A 25,071-nucleotide genomic window follows, 5' to 3' on the forward strand; every position below is an offset into this window, starting at 1 on the left:
AGAGGTAAATCTGGCGGGTGCTTTGTTTGCAGAGCAATGGACCACTGAATGAGGCAGTGCACGCCCAGGCAGCCTCAATCGGCCCTGCAGGCTAAGCAGCAGGGTGACTAATGGAGGAAGGCTGAGGTGGAGATGGGCAGCCCCAAAGTAACAGGTAAGCCTCTTTGCTTTATGCTTGGCAACTAATACTCGCTTATGCTCATCTCTACTACTACCCTTATGGGCACTGAAACACCTCCCACGTCTGTACTGAGCACTGAGTTTGCAAAGCGTGAACTATATTTTCAGTACAACGATGATGCATATAAGTCAATGCTTACATCTATGTTATATGTGGAAGGTGCACCTCTTATCTTTTTGGAAGATACAAGGGCAACATATTCAGTTCATTAATGAACGCAGTTCAGAGAGTCGACGCAAATAAAGGTGAACGGAAGCTTCCTGAACTTAATGGGTGCATCAGGAGTCGTGACACGAGAGAGATTTACCGCACCCCTATTGTGCGAAACCAGGAATGGGGAATCATTTCTGTTATCGGAATTCTTTTCTTTCAATCTGATGTCTCGGGATCTCAAAGTGAGACTGGGGTCGGATTTGCGCAGTACCCCGACGGGCTTGCAGGTAATACAAAAATAAGATTTACCAGTGCAGGCTGGAAAATACGAATCACGACCCCTGATGCATGTCAGAGAGCGATAGGTTCCATGAGCGATTCACTCAACCAGGAAACAAGTCGCCATGTTAATCCCATTAACACCGATTTTCTTGCTGTAGATATGCTGCACTGCACAGCACACATACACCGCGATGGTCCTGACTAATCACATGAGAAGGATTGGTTCAGGAGATTGGTTAAACCAGATCAGTTGTTATTGTGCCAATTTTATTGGAATGATCACAGATGTGCTGTCACTTTAAACTTTTTTAAGTATCTGTGACGGTAAGTAGACCCTGTTTTGTTGATGTGGAAGGCTCTTTTCCTCACGGACCATTGGCGAAGGCATCCAGAGACAGGTGTCAAAATTTGGGACCATGGGTACGACAGGCACAAAAAACGAAAGATTGTATCTTCAGGGTCGGTGTGGGTATCTGCTTCAATGCAGTTATGAGGACGTATAGGAAGAAACTAAATTGGCTAACTCAGGCAGACAGGGCAGTCCTGGTAATCCCCGCCAGGAGTGTCGTCTGGCGTTTACCTCTGGTAGATGTCTCGTACCCAAGATTCAGAAGGGTCCCAACTGATTTCAGGGCAAAAGGCAAACACGATGTGGGGCTCATACGAACCCTTAAGAATAACCCCGAAGTCTGAGTATCGTCCTTGCAAAGCAAAAGAGCCGTTAAAACCCGAGGCTGTGCAAGGAATTACCCCAGTCTTTGAATCGCTCTTATAGTCTGGAGTGATAATCCCCCGTGAATAATCACTGGTGAGAACACCCATTTTTTTCGTTCAAAAAGGCAAACATTCCAGGTGAATCGGGGGAATGGAGGTTTGTTCATGACCTGCAGGTTATCAATAACGCTGTTGTTCCACACACCCCAAATGTTCCCAACCCCTATACTATATTGGCTCAAATTCCACTGTATGTAATGGCTCTCTATTGTGGATTTAGCAAATGCCTTGTTTTGTGTACCATTACACGCCGACAGTCAATTCTGGTTCACTTTTCCATTCACAGGCCAATAGTATGCTTTCACGTGACATTTTCAAGATTACTGTGAGTCCCCACCATAATTAACGAGGCTCTACACAGGAGTTTGGAGACTCTTGCTTTAACCGGGGGTCTCAGCGCTTCTGCAGTATGTAAGCGAATGCTTAATCGCAGGATCAACAGAGAAACAATTTGAGAAAGGTAGGCTTGCGATGCTCTGCCATCTAGTCTCGCAAAACTACAACTTGTGGAACAACAGTTGAAGTTCTTAGGTCACTTAATATCTGAACAAGAAAAGGTCATTGGTCAAGACAGAGTTCAAGCAAACCAGCAAAATTCAAAGCCTCACATGAAGAAACAATTGCTGTCCTTTTTGGTCATGCGATCCTACTTAGAATGTTTAACCCGCATTACGCAACCCTTTAGGCGCCCAAAAGTGACATAGCTCATGGCTCAGTTTTGCAGAGCTCGAGTCCGTTGCAGTGACCCCTGAGGCCGAGATGCTTTTGTTGAATTGAAATGGCTCTCCAAACTACACCGACGCTGGGATTCCAAATCCAAACAAGCCTTTGTACAAACAGTGGATGAGAAGCGTGTCTGCATGACATCTGTGCTGATGCAGAATTATGTGTGGAAAATTGAGGCCAGTAGCTTATTTTTCACCTCAACTTAGATCCCGTAACGGCAGGATTGCATAAATGCCTCCGTTTCGTGCCTGCATTTGAAAAGGCTGTTGTAGCTTCCAGGGACATAGCCCGCTTTGTTGAATTAAACCGACTGGTACCACATGCAGTATCCTTACTGCTTTCTGAGCAAAACACAGCACACATGTCGGCAGCACGTTGGTTCACATACAATGCTATGCTATTAGAGAAGCCTAACATGACAATAAAGCGATGTAACGTCCTTAATGCTGCTTGTCTTCTCCCCACAGAAGGAGACGGAGACCCACATGACAGTGTCGCTGTAATTAATGACATTTGAAGCCCGAGACCAGACGTGTAGGATTCACCAATTTAGAATCTGGATACGGTGTTTTATTGTGGATAGGTCAGCATTCAGAAGCAAAGAGATAGGCCAGTGTCTGGTATGTTGTAGCAACTACCCACGAGGTAGTCAAAGCGGGATCACTTCCTTCTCGTCTGTCAGCGCAAGCAGCAGAGCTGATTGCCCTGATTGAGGCCTGTAAATTGGCCGATGGAAGAACAGTGAATATTTACATCGACAGGAGAAATGCATTCGGGGTTGTACGTAATTTTGGATCCCTGTGGAAAAACAAGGGCTTCTTGACCTCCACTGGAAAGCCAATCACATAACATGGCCTGATCTCTGACCTCCTGAAAGCAGTCCGATTGCCGAAATCAATCACTGTACGTACGTGTGAAGCCCACAGGAAAAATTATGATTCAATTTCTCAAGGCAATGCAAATGTAGACTGAGCGGCAAGGAAGGCAGCCAATCAGCCGCCAAGTGATAAGTTTGACATGTGTATGTCAAATTATTTGTAATCCAAAGCAGACTTATGGGAGTTACAGTCGCAGGCCACATCGAAGGAGAAGTGTGAATGGACAAGGGCAGCGTGCAGAATGAGGGAATGGGTGTGGTGTGCCCCCAATGGGAAACCCTGTCTACCACGATCTTTATTCCCTTTCTATGCCAAAGTAACACACGGTAAGGACCATGTGTCAAAAGTGGGGATGTACGACAATATTTCAGCACGCTGGTACAGAAAGGGATTTACTCATTACTCATAAAAATAATGTGAATAATGTGCCACTAATAATGTGGATACAAATGAATCAGGCAGAACACCCCCAATCCCAAAGACCCTTTGAACATTTACAGATGGATTTTATTGAACTAACACTCAGCGAAGGGAAGAGGCATTGTCTGGTAATAGTTGATGTTTTCCCAAGTGCTCCCACGTCTAAACAGGATGCCAGTGCGGTAGCCAAGGCTTTGCTAACTGAAATAATTCCAAGATGGGGCATCGCTGAAAGGATAAGCAGCGACAATGGAAAGCCATTTGTAAATATTGCCCTCCAGCAGATCAGTAATTACTTGGGAATAAACGTGAGGCAACATTGTGCCTATCACCCAGCGAGCGGTGGGGCAGTGGAAAGAGAGAAAATTATCCTTAAAAATAAATTGGCAAAATGTTGTGAGGAACTAGAGGTGACATGGACAAAGGCATTTCCAATTGTGCTAATGTATATGAAGGAGAGGAAGAGTAAATCTTAGGACGTTTGAGATTTTGTTTGGAAGGTGGCTCAATACAGGAATTGGCCCAAGACCGATTGTAAAACAGATAACAGATAACATTCTATTGACAAAGCCCGAGCCAGAGAAACAATAGCCAACCTGCTGAACAGACATATCAGACAACAAGACGTTGAACTCATCAACAAAGACGGCATACTTAAACTACTGGACTTGTGCCTCACAACACACTTCACATTCAACAACCAGATATACGAACAAATCAACGGAACACCCATGGGCTCACCGATCTCGGGACTCATAGCAGAAGCAGTAATGCAAAGGTTAGTACAAACAGTCTTACCACAAATTCAACCCAAACTCTGGGTCAGATACGTGGATGACACCTTTGTAATCATTAAAAACATGGAAATAGAGAAAAAAACACCGGATCATCAACTCCACACTCACAGGAATCCGATTCACGAGAGAGGAAGAAAAGGACAACCAACTCCCATTCCTCGACGTGATGGTACAGAGAACACCAAACGGAGAATTCACCACAAAGGTACACAGGAAAGCCACACATACAGATCAAGTCCTGAACTATGAAAGCAACCACCCCAATACACACAAACAAAGTTGCATCAAGACACTATTCAAAAGGGCCACAACACATTGCAGCATACCAGAACTGCAAAAAGTGGAAGAGGAACACCTATACAAGGTATTCGCCAAAAACGGATATCCTCGCAATGTCATCAACAGATGCCGAAGGGATAGACCACAGAACGAGGACATGCCACAACCCAAAGGACTAGCCACACTACCATACATCAAGAACATCTCTGAACTGACAGCCAGACTACTGCGACCACTAGGACACATAACAGCACACAAACTAACAGCCACACTCAGACAACAACTCACCAGAATGAAGGACCCGATACCCAACATGAGCAAAACTAATGTAGTGTACAAATTCCCATGCAAGGACTGCACAAAACACTATATAGGACAAACAGGAAGACAGCTAACGATCCGCATCCACGAACATCAACTAGCCACGAAACGACACGACCAGCTATCCCTAGTAGCCACCCACGCAGACGACAAGCAACATGAATTCGACTGGGACAACACTACCATTATAGGGCAAGCCAAAAAAAGAACAGCCAGGGAATTCCTAGAAGCATGGCACTCATCCACAAACTCCATCAACAAACACATCGACCTGGACCCAATATACCGGCCACTACAGCGGACAGCTGAAACTGACAACCGGAAGCGGCAGGGACAGGCCACTATAAATGCCGGAGGAAACACCACAGAAGCGCTTCACAGGAGGCTCCTAAGCACTGAGGATGTCACATAGACAGGGGACGAAACGTTTGCAACAAAAACTTCCTGCTCGGCGAACAGAACCACAACAATAACAGACCACTGTGAGGACGAGATGTTATGTTACGGTATAAAACTCTCCACACTTCTGTCTCAAATACAGAATCAAAAGAAAGGCAGCACTACCCCAATCAGCAGAAGGGAAGATGCACAATCTAGAACCTGAAGACTGGATAGTGGTGAAAGACGTTAGGAGCAAATGCATGAAGGCGAAGAGCTGGCTGGGACCGTTCCAAGGGCTCCCTACAACACAGACAGCTGTTAAGGTCGCCGAAAGAGCCACGTTGATACACGGCAGCCATTGCAAACGTGTAGCTGACCTTGAGGAGACATCGGACAACACGGGATCCAAATAAGTGTAAGTAATGATTAGAAGACTCATAGAAATATGGGGCTGCATGGCAGGACGAGTCGTGAAGGCAGGGGTGTCTGGGATACAACCGCAGACGTTAATCTTAACCAAGGATGTTAAGTTGACCTTTACATGCCCGTATGGTAACCAGGACGACTACAAATAAGGCAATAAATGTTTACGCAGAGATCCTTGTGTACCCAGTTACTGGCACTGAGTAGTATCCCCCACGGCTACAGGTACACCTGACACGGGATATCGGTTTCCTGTTATCAAAGAAGGAGGTGCCATGGCAAGGGTAATAATAACCAAGATTCAGGAGAGTGATTAGGAAGCCTGGTGGTGTGGAATAGATAGACCCTTCTCCGATAGGTGAATATAGTGGTACAGCCTCGCACCCACCCCGCCCGAGATGCAGTGCAGAAGGTCCTCAAGAAATAGTAGCTCCTGGACTCGAAAAGATGAATGTCCAATGACGCGCACTGCAGATGGGCGGAAAGGCCTTTTCCAATCTGACAGAAATGGAAGAAAGAAAGAAACTGAATGTGCAGCTAAAATGATCATAAACGAAAAAAGTAAAAGTGGATTCATTTAGAAAACTTACAGCGCCATATTTCACTTTCCGTGGAAGTCTGCTGTTAAGGACTCAGTGCTCTCACTGCTGTAGCAGTGCGGGATTTCCTCTGAACGTTTATGTTGTTGACAACCTTCCCAAAGCAGGGAAGGTTGTATGGAACTGGCAATTAATCGAGTATTGTCACAAACAGGTTTCAGACTAGCATAAAACAAAGAAGTGCGAATCCTGGAAATCTGAATCAACAACAGGAATTGACAGAGAAACTCTGCAGGCCTGACAGCATCTGTGGAGACAAAGAGATTTAATGTTTCATATCACAGATTCAGGCTACTTATGCTTTTTATTGTTTAATTGCCTGGGTAATTGTCAATTTCACTTCACGAAACAGCATACTTACCAGAATCTCTCATTAGCTGACAGGCGTCACCTGTAAAAATGCAAAATTCCTTTATAAGCTGTAATGCTGTTGCTGTTGCCCTGAGTTGGTGAAAGGCTGGCCTTCATTACCTTTTTCTTCTCCTTTATGTCGATGAGCAGCCATGGTGAATGGAGAATTTCTGTTTGCCTCCCTTTGTATCTCTGTACCATCTCACTCTCTTCTACATTCTCCCACTCTCTGTCAGTCAATATCCCTCATTTTTCATTTCTACTCTTGGAAAAGTGTTAAAATCGGAGTCTGGTCCGTGGCTTTCTCATCCCCCCCGGCCAGAGTGTGTAGAACTGGGCTCACAGTCTCCAAGTAATGTCTGTGTTACTTTGGTCTGAGATCAGGTGACATTTGTTCACACAAAACGTTATGAGCTTTTACAATTCTAAATAGTATTCATAATAGACCAAAAAAAAAGCAGTTTCACTCCAATTATAGGATTTATATGATGCCATTGCCGTTTGCCTAAAATCAATGAATGGTGACAGCAGACAATGAGAGCCATTATCTCATTGGATGCGTTATTACTACAACATTGTCCTGCAAGTCTGCAGTGTCTCCTGCGTCTCTTCATTATTCCCAAAAAACTTGAATAGATGGACAGATAATAATAGTAGAAGAGATAGATAAATCCTTGTCGAACAGAGTAAAAAGAACTCTGCGTTGAATTAGCAAGATAGAACATCGATTAATGGGTCCACATCAGGCGGTAGGGCTTGGTAGCACGAAATAACAATGGTCTGAGCTCAAACACAAGAAGCATGCTGATCCGTCACTTTCGCGATGTTGGATAAACAATACGGCTTTTACAAGAAGCTTAAACAATGAACTTTCAATGTACAGAACATTTGACAGCATTTGACACCATTAACGCCTGGTTATTACCATATGCTTTAACTGACGAAACCACATACACTGTTCTTCAAATCAATAAGGGCATTTAATGAAGTATTTGATCACAGTTAATCGGACCACCTTTCTGTAATAAAGCTGCTCGATGAGAATTTATATCAACGTCCGCTTGTGCAGGAAAGAAGTTCACAGCTGGTGACTCTCCACTGAAAATGTACAGGAAGGGGCAATCTCTTCTTGCTTTGATTTCAAACTGATGCCTTCACCTCTTTAACCTGACGGGATAAACAGTATGCGTTCATCCTCTCGGGGCCGATTTACCGTCTGAATATGCACAGAGGGAAACTCATAACAAGAGACCAGGATAATTGTGGTGAATCTACCAGGAGTGGTGTGTGAGTCGATGTTAACAGTGGGCAGTAAGGGCTAAACCATTAGCACTGACATTGATCCTTGTACCAACAGCTCCTCACTCACTTTCTGCCTCATTCATCCCAGTCATCATTGACTTTCAGTTTATCCTACTTTCCCTTCGAAACCTTACACTTATTCCGGACCACTTTCGGGTGTCCACTTGGAAACTGCAGCTTTTTTAAACGAAATTCTGGAGAATACACGTCACTCTTTGGGATAGGCTTCACTGCCCAACCACAATTACTCAAAAGATCTAGATGGTAAGTTACTTTACTTCGTCCTCGAAGTGCTCAACACAGTGATACAGCCATGATGTCGATAGGGAGGGAGTTCCAAGAATTAAACCCAACGACATTGAATGAACAGCGTGATAGTTTCAGCTCAGAAAGGCGAGATCCTTAGAGGGGATTTGCAGTGACAATTTATTCGTGTATGTGCTGCCATAGCTGCCAGAGGATGTGGTGGAGGCTCGTACAATTGCAACATTTAAGAGGCATTTGAAATGGTATATGAGTAGGAAGGGTTTGGAGGGAGATGGGCCGTGTGCTGGCAAGAGGGACCAAATTGGGTTGGGATTTCCGGTCAGCACGGACAGGTTTGAACGAAGGGTCTGTTTCCCTGCAGTACATCTCTATGACTCTAAGATTCCAGCAATCAATAACTGGATTTCTTCTGGCAGAACCGGGTCTGTGCTCTCTGTGGAAGCAGAAAATGGTTTTCATTCAGATTAGCCACAAGAACAGGAGAAATAAATCTTCATTTCCTGACTTGGAATTTTATCCAGGCCTGGGCGATTCAAACCCAGACTCTGAAGCAGGGACTCCACTGAAGTTCACAATAACCCTTTCGACCTAACCTGTACAAACTCTTGTGCCTATCGTTCTTTGTCCCCACATTTTGAAGCACTGGTCCTTGCCGTGGGTGGTGAAGGAGCTAACTACTGCCTCGCAGAAAAACCATGTGGTCAGAGAGCCGATCGATCTGTCATGCAACGGGGATTGCATTGCTCAGAACAGACGTGTTTGCTGTGTGGGCCTGAAACCGAGCTCGATCACACACAGATACGGTGTCACAGCTGCTGGCAGATGTGTAGGCGGTTGGGTCGGTTTCATTCTCACTCTGGGAAAAAGACTGGATTCTAAATTCAGGGGAGCTAAGTGTGACAGATAGAAGGCTGAGAATTGGTTTGGGAACGATATGAGTCATGACCGAATGGCGGGCATACCAGATGGGCTGAAAGCTCTAACTGTCCTCTGATGCCTTCTGGTCTCTGGCCATCCAGTATCTAAGGAAATAGAAACAGAGTTAATCGTGCATTTCGAAGTCCACCTCTCATAACTCGGCGAGGTGAGAGATGAAACAGTTCTGCTATTAAATTTTGAAACTGGGTGAATGTTTGGAGACGGAGTAATAAAAGAGAAACTGAGTATAAAGTTGAGAGTCAGGAGATATTCAATAAAAAGGTAGACGGAGATGGACATGGAGAAATAAGTGTCACTGGTCTTGAAGACTTAACTCGGTTTTCCATTCCAAGATTCTACCAGACCTGTTGAGATTTTCCCGCAATTTCTTTTGTTGGTACTGAAACAGAAGGGAGAAGTGTGATCCTGGACCAATCAGCTATGTCTGCTCTGTGGACGTTTGAATTCCCTGTTCGAACAAATCACTTCTGACCCACACGGAAACCTCACTATCCTGCATCACCCCCATCCGTGTTACTGACAATGAGCTGTTCATTACGTAAACCCATGTGGGTACACAACAGCATCATTTACCGAGTGAATTGGGAAAATTTCAGGGAGAGTTCCATTCGGTTTCCATCAGAGCATTCTCATTCAGTTTGCAGCACCATTTGCCATGCAGCTGTCACTGTCACGTGGCCATTCGCATTCGACGTCTCTGGTCATTTGGGTTTGGGCACATTTGGAATGGAACCTCACGTTTTGGAAGGGACATCGTTTATAGCATATTCGGCTGAACTGATAACCTTGTCTCTTGCACCTGCAGTACAGTGGAGACAGTTTTCACTCAGAAACCAAGAGATGATCAAAAACGGAGGAAAAAATGTGTCAATAAAACCTGCCTCAGCGAGCGAATTCGCTTTTGCAACATTAATGGAGAGCGGCAAACCTATTAAGAAACAACAGCGCCCTGTGTAGATCTCGACCCCACACCATTGAGATTACAGGTCTCAAGCTCTACCGACTGAGCGAACCAGGACAGGATTAGTGTTGGTTAATTTATCATTTCATACTGAGTTTAATTCAGCTGACACGGCAATTTTCAAAAATCTCATTCATTCTTCCCCATTGCAAATAACATGATTCAAGTCTTTCAATTCTCAGATTTATCCCTTCAGATCATTACAATCCATTTAGGCCTTGCCCCAGGATTTACCATTCTCTGTTAATATTTTCATATTTTGACCCTGATCCTTAGGTCGCCGAAGTGATTCCCAGACACTCTGGCAGACTGCAAATCAATCGGGAAAATGCCTCAGGAAGCCAACTCATTTCTGATTAGAGTGTAGGGAATCCCATCTGCTGAAGAGACAGAGTGCTCACCATCAACACTTTCTTTGTTCTACCTGCCTACAAAGTTTACCACTTCCAATATTCGAGACAGGAATTCTGATTATAAAATGTTTTAAAACAGGAACAATCTTCTGAAGCCATTTCCAATTTGAATTAGAGTTTTTTTACCCTTTCACACGGTAACAGCCGTTCCTGAGGAAGGAGTTTCCATGAGCTGTGGCCCAGGGCTGGGGAGGAAGCCGCTGATTGAAACTGCCGTGGCTCCTTTCTGTTGGCAGCAGGGACTTGTAGAGAGTGGGGTCACATTCTGCTGCACGTGATCGTCTCAATCACTGCGGACTCAGGGTCAATTATGGATGAGTTCTCGTGGTTGTATTGTCAGTATATGGTCGGTCTCAATACTTGATGTGAAATATTTCAGGCTCTGTGCTCTGTTTGGGCGAGGACAACCAACATTTCAGCCAAATGCTCTGACCAGTTGAGACACAGCAACTGGCAGCAAAATTGTGCGTGAACACATCCAAACGCACAGTGCTCGAGAGGATGTGGACAGCAGTAGTTCTCATTATTTTAAGAATCAGTTGCTGATGTTTATCGCAGAGAGAGTGAGAGACCCGAGGAGTAACAAACACACCCATACAGCAATATCAGGACCTGTGTAGTTCTGTCATAAAAAGCTGCCTGCAGTTATTCTATTGCAAAGTTGGGTTTCAAACCCACGACGCAATAGAGACTGGACCCTAAACCCAGCACATTAATCCTCTCTGGATTAGTGGTGCTGGAAGAGCACAGCAGTTCAGGCAGCATCCGAAGAGCAGTAAAATCGACGTTTCAGGTGAAAGCCCTTCATCAGGAATACAGGGTTTCGCCCGAAACGTCGATTTTACTGCTTCTCGGAGGCTGCCTGAACTGCTTCGCTCTTCAGCACCACTAATCCTCAATCCTGTCTCCAGCATCTACATTCATTGTTTTTACCTACATTAAACCACTCAGCGACACTCCCTGACGATAACTAAGCGCCAAACCTGTCAAGACTAATTTTCAGCATCGCTTCACTTCAGGCAATTTCCCCGGGCACTTTCTATGAATACCTTCGCATAATTAAAAAAATATTTACAACGATTTGAAAGGTTTGTACGGTGTGGACATTAGTGAGAAGCTGAATATTCTTCCACAGTTTTCCCCGGAGCTTCAGGCCTGAGGGATGTCCTTAGAAAAGTTTACAAAATCATGAGGTCGACGAGCAGAGAACATAGTCAATCTACACTTTTTCAGAAGTCACGTGAGTTTAAAGCGAGATAGCATAGGTTTTATGTGAGAACAGTACAATTTGAAAGGGATGTGAGCGACACTTGTTTTTAATACAGATATTTTTGTGCGTGTGGAATAAATTGCCACATTTTGTGGCAGTGTTTGGTGCACTCACAACACTTCAAAGGCATCTAAATGGGTATACAGACAGGAAGTGTTCGGAGAGATAAGGGACAAATATTGGCAAATAAGTTTAGATTAGGTACGGTCATCTGTTCAGCAGGTGCAAGTTGGATAGGAAGGTTTGCTTCCGTGCTCGGCAATTCTGTGACACTCCAGTACCTGACAACAGTTTCAATAGACCACTTGCAAAAACGCATGCTGTTTGTTACTAAGTCAGCGTGTTTGAATTTTATTTTTTCTTGAGGCGTAATGTTTTGAAATGACACAGAGAGGAATGTTTTCCAGACATTTACAGACAATGACCATTCTCCTTGTTAAATTCCCAAGTTCTCCATCAAATAATTTCGTTGACTAAAAAAAACCTCACAAATGGTGTTATCCCCTCAACTCTCCAGTGAATCCAAAAACTGACAGCTCTTAACGTGGACAAGGTGCAAAACTCAAAAGGCAGAGTCATTATCAGACACACAAACTCATTACTTCTGTCTGTGAGGCAGTGCGAGACGTGTATGTCCAGAACTGCTCACACAAATAGCACCGAAGCAATTCCAAACGGAGCATCCCGACATTCTGGAGATTTAGTGCATTGCCAAGTAACAGAAAGGGCTCAAGTAACATAAAACTAAACAGAAAAATGTACCATACAAAGTGAATATTACCAATTATATTCTCGATTAAATTAGGTCAACAATGCGCTGGTGCCTCCACCTGATCGAGCGAGCCAATCTTCAGCCTCCCTCACCAGGACAGTAATGAAGGAAATGAGAGAAATATAACAAAGTTTCACGTTGCAGTTGCCCACCTTTTAGCCACAACAACAAAAAACGAGGGAGCAGATTCAGTGCAGGATCTGGCTTCACAACAGCGGTGAAATAACGATGTCCACTCACTTTCAGGGAAAGCTGTGACCAACTCACATTGTCCAGAATATGAATACACAGGGCAGGCTGTTTAGTTCCCATATTCTACTGCTGCTCTGACATTCATGCGAAAATGTACATTTCAAAGAGAGCGTTAGTAGCTGTGGAATGACAGTGGCAGCTGTTTCCCCTCGCTCTTACTGCCGCCCTTGGTAGTGTAGGGGCTGGTATTCTCATCTTACACGCGGTAGTTGAGTGTGCAATTCTCTGTTGTGGAAAAGCGGAGTGTTTTGGAGCAGAAAGATGTGAAGTTCGGATGCTTCTGGAGTTCTTGTTGAAAAGTTCGGTGACGCGAGGAAGATGGTTTGCAGACTTTTCCTCACCTGTCTGGGTGACATTCTCAGCGCTGCAGAGGTTCCTGTGAAGCGCTGCTCTCATGTTTTGGTACGAATTCATTTGGTTTCATTCCCGCTGCTTCCGTTTGTTGGGATTGCAGATTGGGTCCAACGGATGGAATCCGTGGATGAGTGCCCTGCTTCCAGGAATTGTCTGGTTGTCTTCTGCTTGCCCTGTCCTATTATTGTTGTGCTGTTCTAGTCGAATGTGTGGCCCTTGCCGTTTGTCCGTATTGCTACTAGGGACTGCTGGACTGACACCCACACACATTCTTTGCCAATAACCAATATCCACACATCTTCATTCGCAGATGCATGGCACAAAATTCGCAACGAGGATATGCTTTGAGGTAATTTTTAAATCATGCTTCCCTGTATTAAAAACAAATTCTGGAAAACAATATCCAGACTCCTCCGAACACTCGGACTTATGACAGCACAGAAACCGAGAGCATCACTCAGACAACAACTCACGAGAAAACAAGGCCCAATACGCATCATGTGCAGGTCAAACGTGGTTGACGAGATTCCACGCTGGGACTGCACGAAACACGACATAGGAGGAAGAGGCTGACAACTAGAGAGCTGCATTCATAATTTCATCTGGACTGTAAACGCCTCGGACAGCTGTTCCTTGCAGTTATGCGCAGAATATTGAATGTCTCTGATTCCAGGGCTTGGAACTCGGATGATATGACCGTCTGCAACATTGGTTACTTCCTTGTGTGAGGTAACTCCTGATGGAACATACGTAACACTCTATTGCTCATTGAGAAATATATCCAAAATAGGAGCTCATAGCAACATTTCTGTTGTCTTTCTGGTGCTGTCCCTGACATGCCCTGTGGCACTGCACTTATTCTGTGTATCCTGAGGGTTCGGCACATGCTTCCACGATCGTATTATGGGTGTGTGAACCGGAGGTCTACCATTCTCGATGCTATTTTTCTCTTCTTATGCGCAACTGCAATACAGTAAAGGATCAATTAATATTGTAAGATGATATACAGAGGCCTGTGAAATAGCGAAGTTTTAATGACATTTATGCAATGGTTAGAGATTACCTTGATTCAGGAAATAAGGATGTAAAGTCTGTTTGGCTGGAGTTGAGGAACAGTGAGGAATGAACTCACAAGCATGTGTAGTTTACAAGCCCACTCGCAGTAACCACAAAGCGAAATAAATCGTACAAGGAAAAAATATTGTGTGTGAGTGACAAAAATGGCAATAGTCATGCGTGATCTTAACTTCCCATCTAAAACTCTCGGTTGCATTGTAAAAATGTTTGGAGAACCATAATCAAAAACATCCCACATGTCCCATAAAACATTACGAGGGATATCTTGGTAATTGATTACTCTACTGGTGACTTACTTTTCCTATTTTCTTGGAAACCATCTCTTTAATTGTGTGCATCAGAAAAGGCTTTCTTTTGCCACCAAGAAATAAATATGTTCGTTTCATGTAAAAGAACACTGAGACTCCTCTGCACTGCACATCTTTTGCGTTTCTATCGATTTTAATAGTAGCGTGTCTTTTGATTCTTCCCAACAAAGTATATGACCTCGCATCCCCTACATGAAACTGCATCTGCCAAGAATACTCCAATTGTTGGTGGGAATCCTGAGGAACAGAATGTACATGTATTTGGAAAGACAAGGACTGATTCGGGACAATTAACATGGCTTTGTGCGTGGGAAATCATGTCTCACAAACTTGATTGAGTTTTTCGAAGAAGTAACAAAGAAGATTGATGAGGGCAGAGCAGTAAATGTGATCTATATGGACTTCAGTAAGGCGTTCAACACTTTTCCCCATGGGAGACTGATTGGCAAGGTTAGATCTCATGGAACAGCAGTGGACCTAACACCGACCCTTGTGGTACGCCGCCAGTACATGGACACCAAGAAGAACATGTTCCATTAACTACAACACTGTTTTCTATTGGCAAGCCAATTACTGATCAAAGCTGCAATCTCTCCCACAATTCCATTCCACCGCATTTTGTACAATAGCCTATTGTGGGGAACCTTATCGAACAACGTTCTGAAACCCATATACACCACGTCAATCAGTTTTCTGTAATCTCCCTGTTTGGTCACTTTGTCAAAAAAGTCAATAAGATTCGTTCGGCAAGGCCGACCCATCACAAAACCGTGCTGACTGTCCCTGATCAGATTATTCTTTTCGAGATGGTCATAAATCCTATCCATAATAACCTTTTCCAACACGTTACCAACAACTGCAGTGAGACTCACTGGTCTGTAATTACCAGGGTTGTCTCTACGACACTTTTTGAACACGGGAACAACGTATGCTATGCTCCATTCCACAGGCACGATTCCTGTAGATAACGATGATTTGACGATCGATGCCAAAGGCTCATCAATCTCTTCCCTTGCTTCCCAGAGGATACTAGGAAAGATCCCATCCAGCCCAGGAGACTTGTCTGTTATCACACTCTGCTGTATTCCTATCACCTAATCCTTGTGAACCTCAATCTCTAGTACTCTGGACGCAAGTATCTCAGTATCTTCCTCGCCAACATTTTCATTTTCTATAGCGAACACTGTCGAAAAATATTTATTTAGCGCTTCCCCAATCTCCTCTGACTCCACACACAACTTCCCATTATTATCCTTGATTGTCCCAAATTTAACTCTCGTCATTCTTTTAATCCTGACATACCTATGGAAAACCTTAGGGTTAACCCTGAACCTATCTGCCAACAACTTCACATGTCTCCTCCTGGCTCTTCTCAGCTCTCTGTTTAGATCTTTCCTGATATCGTCGGAACCCTCGAGCGCTCTAACTGAGTTTTCACATTTTGTCCTAACATAAGACTTCTTGTTCTTCTTGACCAGGGATTCCACTTCCTTAGTAAACACGGCTCACGCGTTCTATATCTTCCTCCCTGCCTGACAGGTACATCCTTATCTAGGACACACAGAAGCTTTTCCTTGAAAAAGCTCCACATTTTAATGTGCTCACCCCCTGCAGTTTCCTACCCCATTCTACGCTTCCTAAATCTTACCTAATCTTCCTAAATCTTGGGACTTGTGCCTCACAACACACTTCACATTCAACAACCAGATATACGAACAAATCAACGGAACACCCATGGGCTCACCGATCTCGGGACTCATAGCAGAAGCAGTAATGCAAAGGTTAGAGCAGTCTTACCGCAAATTCAACCCAAACACTGGTTCAGATACGTGGATGACACCTTTGTTATCATTAAAAACACGGAAATAGAGAAAACACACAGGATCATCAACTCCACACTCACAGGAATCCGATTCACCAGAGAGGAAGAAAAGGGCAACCAACTCCCATTCCTAGACGTGATGGTACAGAGAACACCTAACGGAGAATTCACCACAAAGGTACACAGGAAAGCCACACACACAGACCAAGTCCTGAATTATGAGAGCAACCACCCCAACATACACAAACGAAGTTGCATCAAGACACTATTCAAAAGGGGCACAACACACTGCAGCACACCAGAACTGCAAAAAGAGGAAGAGGAACACTTATACAAGGTATTCGCCGAAAACGGATATCTTCGCAATTTTATCAACAGATGCCTAAGGGATAGACCACGGAAAGAGGACATGCCACAACCCAAAGGACGAGCCACACTACCACACATCAAGAACATCTCCGAACAGACAGCCAGACTACTGCGACCACTAGGACTCTTAACAGCACACAAACCAACAGCCACACTCAGACAACAGCTTACCAGAACGAAGGACCCGATACCCAACATGAGCAAAACTAATGTAGTATACAAAATCCTATGCAAGGACTGCACAAAACACTATATATGACAAACAGGAAGACAGCTAACGATCCGCATCCAGGAACATCAACGAGCCACGAAACGAAGCGACCAACTATGCGTAGTCGCCACACACACAGACGACAAGCAACATGAATTCGAGTGGGACAACACTACTATTATAGGGCAAGCCAAACAAAGAACAGCCAGGGAATTCCCAGAAGCATGGCACTCATCCACAAACTCCATCAACAAACACATCGACTTGGACCCAATATACCAGCCACTGCAGTGGAGAGCTGAAACTGACAACAGGAAGCGGCAAGGACAGGCCACTATAAATGCCGCACGAAACACCACAGAAGCGCTTCACAGGAGGATCCCAAGCACTGAGGATGCCACCTAGACAGGGGACGAAACGTTTCCAACAAAAACTTCCAGCTCGGCGAACAGAAACACATCATTGTCTTGAGTGTTCCAGAGTTTTTCATTGTCCCAGAGTCCAGATGAAGTTTGCATTCCTCACGTACGTGAGCGAGAATGATTTCAATGTCTCAGATCAGTTCCTGTCCCGAGAACATCAGAGTCAATGTCCCGTCCTCTACTCGGTCCGACAGTTCACACTTCTTCATTCTCCTCTGATTCCATTTCCCAAAGAGTTTCTCAAGATTTACAAAGCTGGAGCCTAAATTATATGGTTTGCTTCCTAAACATTTTTTCAACTGCCAACTGACAATATTTTCACAGTATCTCTTCACAATCCTCTGGCTTGCACCATGTCCAGGGATGAGAAGTCCCGTTTGGTGGAGAGATTCCCGAGGCTGATGAGTTTCACTTTGGAACAAAGATGGTTAAGTGGCGATTTCCTGCGGTTGTTTCGAATGATGGGAGAGGGAGCGGTGGGGAATGAGCACTTTGACGAGCAGGAGGAAGTGTTGCCACTGACCCGAGTCAGAGAACAGTGGACAGGGATGAAAGGAATCTAATGAAAAGCAGCACTTCTGCTCAGGATGTTCAATAACAGCTGCAGAAACCCGATGTGTCGAGCAGTGTATCTGGAAAGAGAAACAGAGATAATGTTTTAAATATGGAACATTTCTGATGTAGAACTCGAGTTTCCCAAGTCTAATCAAATTACCGGCCTGGTTCACAAAATAGTTTTTCTGAACTTTGAGCGAAAATTGTACAGGCAGGAAAGCATTCATAACGTAGTCAGCAGGATTCGAACCTACGTGAGGAAACCCCAATGGATTTCTAATCCATCGCCTTAACCACTCGGCCATGACTACAGACGGCTCAGGGGCGTTGAGCATTGACCAAATCAGCCGTGATCTCATTGAAAGCTACCGTTGACTTGATGAGCGAAATGCTCCCATCTCCTTTCATACCTTTGCTGTCATTTGTAAGCTGCGAGACACCAATGTAAAAGAAGAAAAGCACAAAGGTAGGAAAAGATATTTGCAGGCAAACTGAGTCAAAATTATTTATTGAAAGGAAAATCACACTTGGCAATTTGCCATATCTCTTTGCGAACATGACCAGCAGAAGTAAGCAAGGGAGCTATTGATCTGAGTATTCTCGGACCTGAAGCAAACAAAGGTTAGTGACATATTCATTTCTTTTTCTGGCGAACGAAATGATCTTTCCTGATGGTTACAATGAAAGAGATGGTTCCCAATAAAAGACAGAGATTAATTCGCATGTAGATATATTTCAATGTGACACGATTCATTTTCAGTCCCTAATTACCCCAGAGATGGAGGAGGTGAGTTACTTTTCTTCACTCTTCAACTCCTCAGCACGGAGGTACAAACATGAAACCGCTAGAGATGGACTTCTTGAATTGGGAACCAGAGACACTGAAGAAACTAGGCAAAAGTGAGGACTGCAGATGCTGGAAACCTGACTTTAGATCAGAGTGATGCTGGTAAAGCACAGCAGGTCAGGCTGCATCCGAGGAGCAGGAGAGTCGACGTTTCTGTTGCCAGTCATGCTCCGCTGCACAAACAATTTTCGTTTTTGGCTCAGATTTCCAGCACCTGCAGCTATTTGATTTATGTTAACCTTCATAATGTTTTGGACAAAACCAATGACCTGCCAGCATCGGAAAATCGGCAGAAGTACTGGTACACCGATATGTTTGCTGAACAATACAAACATTCCATGAGCGGGAATACGATCCGGGCCACGGTGCTGAGAGTAACGAATCCTCACAAGTAAATAACAAGACAAGGCGATAGATACTATCGTATTTGGTGTAAATAAAACACCCTGTCTGAACATTTTCGTTGCAGATTTTTTTCAAATTGTCTTCGAAGATTTACAAAGTGGGAAAAGGCCATTCCGCCCGTGTGCATTGCGGCTAATCAGAGAGCCATGTATTCCAGTCGCAGTTTCGAACTTTGGCCCAAAGCCTCGTGTGTTCTAATGTTTCCATGTCAAATGTCAATGAGGTTATCCTATGTTCTTACATTGCACAATAATGGGACAGAAGTATAACGAATTGTAACTCTTTTGAGGAACTCATGCTCATTTTCACCCACAGAGGGAGACACACCAGAAGATACCGCCAAGCTGACGGAGGTGTCCGTTGTGGAGAGCTGGAATTTGAAATGGACAATAGGACAAATGCAAGCTTTACATGCGGAAGCACAGAGGAGATGTCCCGAGAGAACTTTACAGGGGAGCATCAACGTATACCACGGTTAAAGCGAAGCATCCCCCCTCGAGCCAGGTAGGACTCGAACTTACAATCTTCTGATCCGAAGTCAGACGCGTTATCCATTACGCCACTGGCCCAAGAGACAAACCTGCACTTGGCAGAATGTCGATATGTAATGCCATGGGCTTTCACGGAATCAGAATTAAAAAGGTGAACAAGCACCGAAGGTAATCACCAACATTGCTTCACTTCGAAGTTTCCAATTTGTGAAGCAGTTCTTTTCACTGGCAAAGGAGAAACATTTGTCCTCAGTTGCCCGCTTCAGGGTCGCGTCCTTCTCGGCTGGACGTTTCCATCGTTTTATTCATAGTCACGACGCGATTTCATGATCCACTCCAGTGAAAAAGTGTCATGGTGTCGTCCAAACAAGACCCTGCAGAAACTCAGCGAGAAACCTCTGGTCATTTCGAGCTCAGGATGTGGAATTAGACGAGGTGCGTGACGCCTTTTATTGGCGCTGCCCCTTCACTGAAATTAGCGGCTCAAAACGAGCCGTTGTAAGCATCAGCTTGATTTGTACCTTCCTGCAGTGCATTTGCTAAACAAAATCAGATCGCTCCCATCCGGCCCAGCTAACTTATCTATTTTCACACTCTGCAGTATTTCTAATATCTCTTTCTTGTGAACCTCAATCTCTTCTCGTCTAGACGCAAGTAGCTCTGTATCTTCCTCGCCAACATTTTCATTTTCTATAGCGAACACTGTCGAAAAATATTTATTTAGTGCTTCCCCTATCTCCTCTGACTCCACACACAACTTCCCACTATTATCCTTGATTGTCACAAATTTAACTCTCGTCATTCTTTTATTCCTGACATACCTATGGAAAGCCTTAGGGTTAACCCTGATCCTATCTGCCAACAACTTCTCATGTCTCCTCCTGGCTCTTCTCAGCTCTCTTTTTCGGTCTCTCCTGATATCGTTGGAACCCTCTAGAGCTCTAACTGAGTTTTCACGTTTTGTCCTAACATAAGACTTCTTGTTCTTCTTGACCAGGGATTCCACTTCCGTAGTAAACCACGGCTCACGCGTTCTATATCTTCCTCCCTGCCTGACAGGTACATACTTATCTAGGAGACACAGGAGCTTTTCCTTGAATAAGCTCCACATTTTAATGTGCTCACTCCCTTCAGGGATGAGAAGTCCCGTTTGGGGACTTCTCAAGATTTACAAAGCTGGAGCCTAAGTTATATGGTTTGCTTCCTAAACATTTTGTCAACTGCCAACTGACAATATTTTCACAGTATCTCTTCACAATCCTCTGGCTTGCAACATGTCCAGGGATGAGAAGTCCCGTTTGGTGGCGAGTTTCCCGAGGCTAATGAGTTTCACTTTGGAACAAAGATGGTTAAGTGGCGATTTCCTGCGGTTGTTTCTAATGATGGGAGAGGGAGCGGTGGGGAATGAGCACTTTGACGAGCAGGAGGAAGTGTTGCCACTGACCCGAGTCAGAGAACAGTGGACAGGGATGAAAGGAATCTAATGAAAAGCAGCACTTCTGCTCAGGACGTTCAATAACAGCTGCAGAAACCCGATGTGTTGAGCAGTGTATCTGGAAAGAGAAACAGAGATAATGTTTTAAATATGGAACATTTCTGATGAAGAACTCGAGTTTCCCAAGTCTAATCAAATTACCGGCCTGGTTCACAAAATAGTTTTTCTGAACTTTGAGCGAAAATTATGCCAGCAGGAAAGCATTCATAACGTAGTCAGCAGGATTCGAACGTACGTGGGGAAACCCCACTGAATTTCTAATCCATCGCCTTAACCACTCGACCATGACTACAGACAGCTTCGGTGGGTTGAACATTGACCAAATCAGCCGTAATCTCATTGAAAGCTGCCGTTGACTTGATGAGCTAAATTCTTCCATTCTCCTCTCCCACCTCTGCTGTGAATTGGAAGGTGCGAGACACCAACGTAAAGGAAGAAAAACACAAAGTTAGGAAAAGATATTTGCAGCCAAACTGAGTCAAAATTATTGATTGAGAGGACAATCCCACTTTGGCAATTTGCTAGATCTCTTTGCAAACATGATCAGCAGAGCTGATCAAGAGAGGTATTGATCTGAGTGTTCTTGGACATGAAACAATCCAAGGTTAGTGACATATTCATTTCTTTTTCTGGCGAAGGAGCTGGTCTTTCCAGATGCTCACAATTTAAGAGATTTTTCCCAATAACAGACGGCAACTAAGTCCCATCTAACGCTGACACCATCGTGAGCGCTGCTGTTTCACAATGCCACAGAGTCAGGGTCAATTCCCGCCTCATGCAACTGAATGTGTGGAGTTTGCACATTCTCCCCGTGGCTGCGTGCACTTGCTCTGGTTTTCTCCCATAGTCGAAAAATGTACCGGTTAGGTGAAATGGCCGTGCTAAATTGACGGGGTGAATGGAGAGGAATGCATTTGAGCTGGGACGGTTCGGTGTGGAGTTGCTGGGCCGAAGGACCTGTTTCCATATTGTAAGTATTCTAATCTACGGTAATCAATGGCCAAGGTATGACGCACGTTGTTCGATGTTGCATATATGACTTTTCGATTGTTTTTCTTCAAAGTTTCTTCACAATTCAAACGGGAGTGGAAGATGGGAAATGAATGTCTCCCATAATTCTTGCCTTCTTTTAGCATTCACAGGTGGTATTTTTCCTGTACGTTTTTTTTTTACACTGTGGTTACTGTTAGTGTTCTTGTAAGCTTCACCGGTTGGTTTCCTCTTTCCTCAATGTTCCTCATCTCTACCCAAACACATTTTCCATCCTTATCTCCTGAATCAATGTAATCTCTAACCATTGCATAATTGCCACGGAAACTGGGCTTTTCACACGCCTGTGTATGTCATTTTCCAAGATTAATTGATCGTTTACTGTGTTGCAATTGCGCATGTGAAGAAGAAAACAGAATAGAGGCAGGTGGTCCTGGGTTTCAAACGCACGTAATTGCAGCTAAAACGCAGATTACTGCCCACAATGCGATCACGGAAGCATGCACCGAACCGTCAGGAAGCACACAATAAGTACAATGCTGGATGTCATGTCAGGAACAGGACCAGAAACACAACAGAAATACGTCTCTTGGGTACTATTTTGGACGTTTTTCTCAATCAGCTATCGTGTTTTACATATGTTCCATCGGGAGTTACCTCACGCAAGGAAGTAACCAGTGCTGCAGACGGTCATATAATCCGAGTCCCAAGTCCCGGAGTCAGAGACACTCAGTGCCCTGTGTGTACCTACAAGGAACAGCTGTACATGGGGTTTACAGGGTAACAGAACTGCATGAATGCAGCTCGATGGTCGTCTGTCTGCTTCTCCTCGATAGTTTTCTGTGCAGTCCCTGCATGCAATCTTGTCAACTACGTTTGTCAGGCACAAGAATGGCATTGGTCGCTTGTCTCTGAGAGAGGCTGTTGGTTTATGTGCTGTCATAATTCCGAGTGTAAGGAGGAATCTGGTTGTCAGTTCCCAGAAACTGACTTTAATAAATGGAAGCGTGCTTTTTAACTTGCCGCGTGACATATCCTCGTTGCGAAGTTCGTGCACTGCGAATCACGTTGCGGGACAATCCAATTTTGGCAAATAATTTGTGTGGCAGTCACGAGTTGCCACGACCAGCTATCCCTAGTAGCAATACGGACAAATGGCAAGAACTGAAAATTCGATTAGAGCAGCACAAGGTTAATGTGACAGGGCAAACAGAAGGCAGCCAGAAGATTTCTGGGTGGAGGGCAATCACACAAGGTACCTTTTCATATGAAAGTCTGTGCATCAGTAGAATCTGTAACCCAAGTAGTCTATGTTGGTTATTCATATTCCAGACAACTTGTGTTGTTCCCCGTTTACTCTGAAAGTGCATAGACATAGCTACTTCACCGTTATTTCGAAAGAAGATCCTGCATTGAATGTGTTCGACGTTATTTGATGCTGTGGCGAAAAGGTGGGCAATCGCGATGTGAAACGTTGCTATACTTTCATTTCCTTCTTTACTGTCCTGGCGAGGGAGAAAGGTGATCACCGGGGCATTGATGGCCTAATTTAATCACGGATATAATTGGAAATGTTCACTTTTATTGGTTCATTGTTGTTCTGTTTTGTTTTATGATACTTGAGCACTTTCTGGGACTTGGCAATAAACTAAATCTCCAGTAGGTTTGGAATTGCCTCGCTGTTACTTGTGCGAGCGGTTCATGTCAGAGACGACTCACAGTGCATCACAGACAGCACTTAAGCTTCGGTGTGTCTGATCATGATACTGCCTTTTCAGTTCTGATTCTGTTCCACGTTAAGAGCTGTCAGGTTTTGGATTCGCTGGAGAGGAAAGTGGGTAATGCGATATCTGAGGTATTTTTCTTTAACCAAAATCTTTGATGGCGAACTTGGGAAAGTGTGAAGAAGAATGGTCATTGGCAGCAAATATCCGGAAAACCTTTATCTCTGGATCGGTTGGGCCCATCCACCCTCCAAACAAAATAGCCAAACTCGCTGACTGAGTAACAAACATCATGCGTTTTTTTTTGCAAATGGTGTATTCAAACCGTTGCCGGTGGCTGGAGCATCTGAGTTGTCGAGCATGGAAACAAATCCCGCGATCCAACTTGCCCTTGCTAAATAGATAACCGAAAGTAATCCATACATATCTGCCAATATTTGTGCCTTATCTCTCCGAGGTCTTCCTGTCTATACACCCATTCAGATGCCTTTGAAATGTGAGTGCACCAGACTCTACCACTAAATGTGGCAATTCATTCCACACACAGAAAAGTGTTGTGTGAAAAACATGTGTCCCTCACTTCCCTTTTAAATTTTTCCTCTCTCACATTAAATGTTTGCTATGTAGATTTGAACTCGCGTGTCTTGTGAAAAAGTGCTCCCTGACTATTTACTTTGTCTGTCTTCCTCATGATTTTATAAGCTTCTGTGAGGCCATATCTAAGCCCTGAAGCTCCTGAGAATCTGACGAAGCCTATTCAGTTTCGTTCTCACGTCCAAGCAGTGCAAACCTTGCAAATCCTTGTAAAGGTTTTCTAAACGTACACTTGAAAGAAGTGTGTCCAGCTGCAGCACTTGCTTGACCGCGTAGTCACTCTGGAGCTGCGGGTGGACTCACTGTGGAGCATCAGCAATTCTGGAGAGTTATGTTGCCTCCCAGGTGCTCAGGCCAGGGATGTCGCCCATCGGCTAAAGATCATTCGAAAAGGCGATCGTGAACAGCCAGTTGTCTTGGTGCATACAGGCACGAGATGAGGACCTGCAGGGAGAATTCAGGGAGCCAGGAGAGAAATTAAAAAGGAGGACCTCAAATGTAGTAATCTCGGGATTACTGCCGGTGCCATGTGACTACCAGCGTAGAAATGAATATAAAATGGCACGATGAACACGTGACTTGAGGAATGGTGCTGCAGGGCGGGTTTCAGATTTGTTGGACTGTGCGACCAGTTCTGGGCAATGTGGGACTATAAGAAGATTGACG

At 44.4% G+C, this 25,071-nt stretch overlaps 2 non-coding genes across 2 annotated transcripts; both read right to left on the reverse strand.

Annotated features, from left to right (window-relative positions):
* Positions 1-18,088: 18,088 nt before the first annotated feature.
* On the reverse strand, positions 18,089-18,170 carry trnas-aga (transfer RNA serine (anticodon AGA)). Its single transcript has one exon. It is a non-coding gene; the product is annotated as a tRNA-Ser (tRNA).
* Positions 18,171-19,607: 1,437 nt separating this feature from the next.
* On the reverse strand, positions 19,608-19,680 carry trnar-ucg (transfer RNA arginine (anticodon UCG)). The gene has a single exon. It is a non-coding gene; the product is annotated as a tRNA-Arg (tRNA).
* Positions 19,681-25,071: the final 5,391 nt, after the last annotated feature.

The sequence above is a fragment of the Chiloscyllium plagiosum genome, unplaced genomic scaffold, assembly GCF_037043375.1.
Source record: "Chiloscyllium plagiosum isolate Xiang-an unplaced genomic scaffold, Cpla_swu_hap1 HiC_scaffold_40, whole genome shotgun sequence".
Classification (NCBI taxonomy): Eukaryota; Metazoa; Chordata; class Chondrichthyes; order Orectolobiformes; family Hemiscylliidae; genus Chiloscyllium; species Chiloscyllium plagiosum.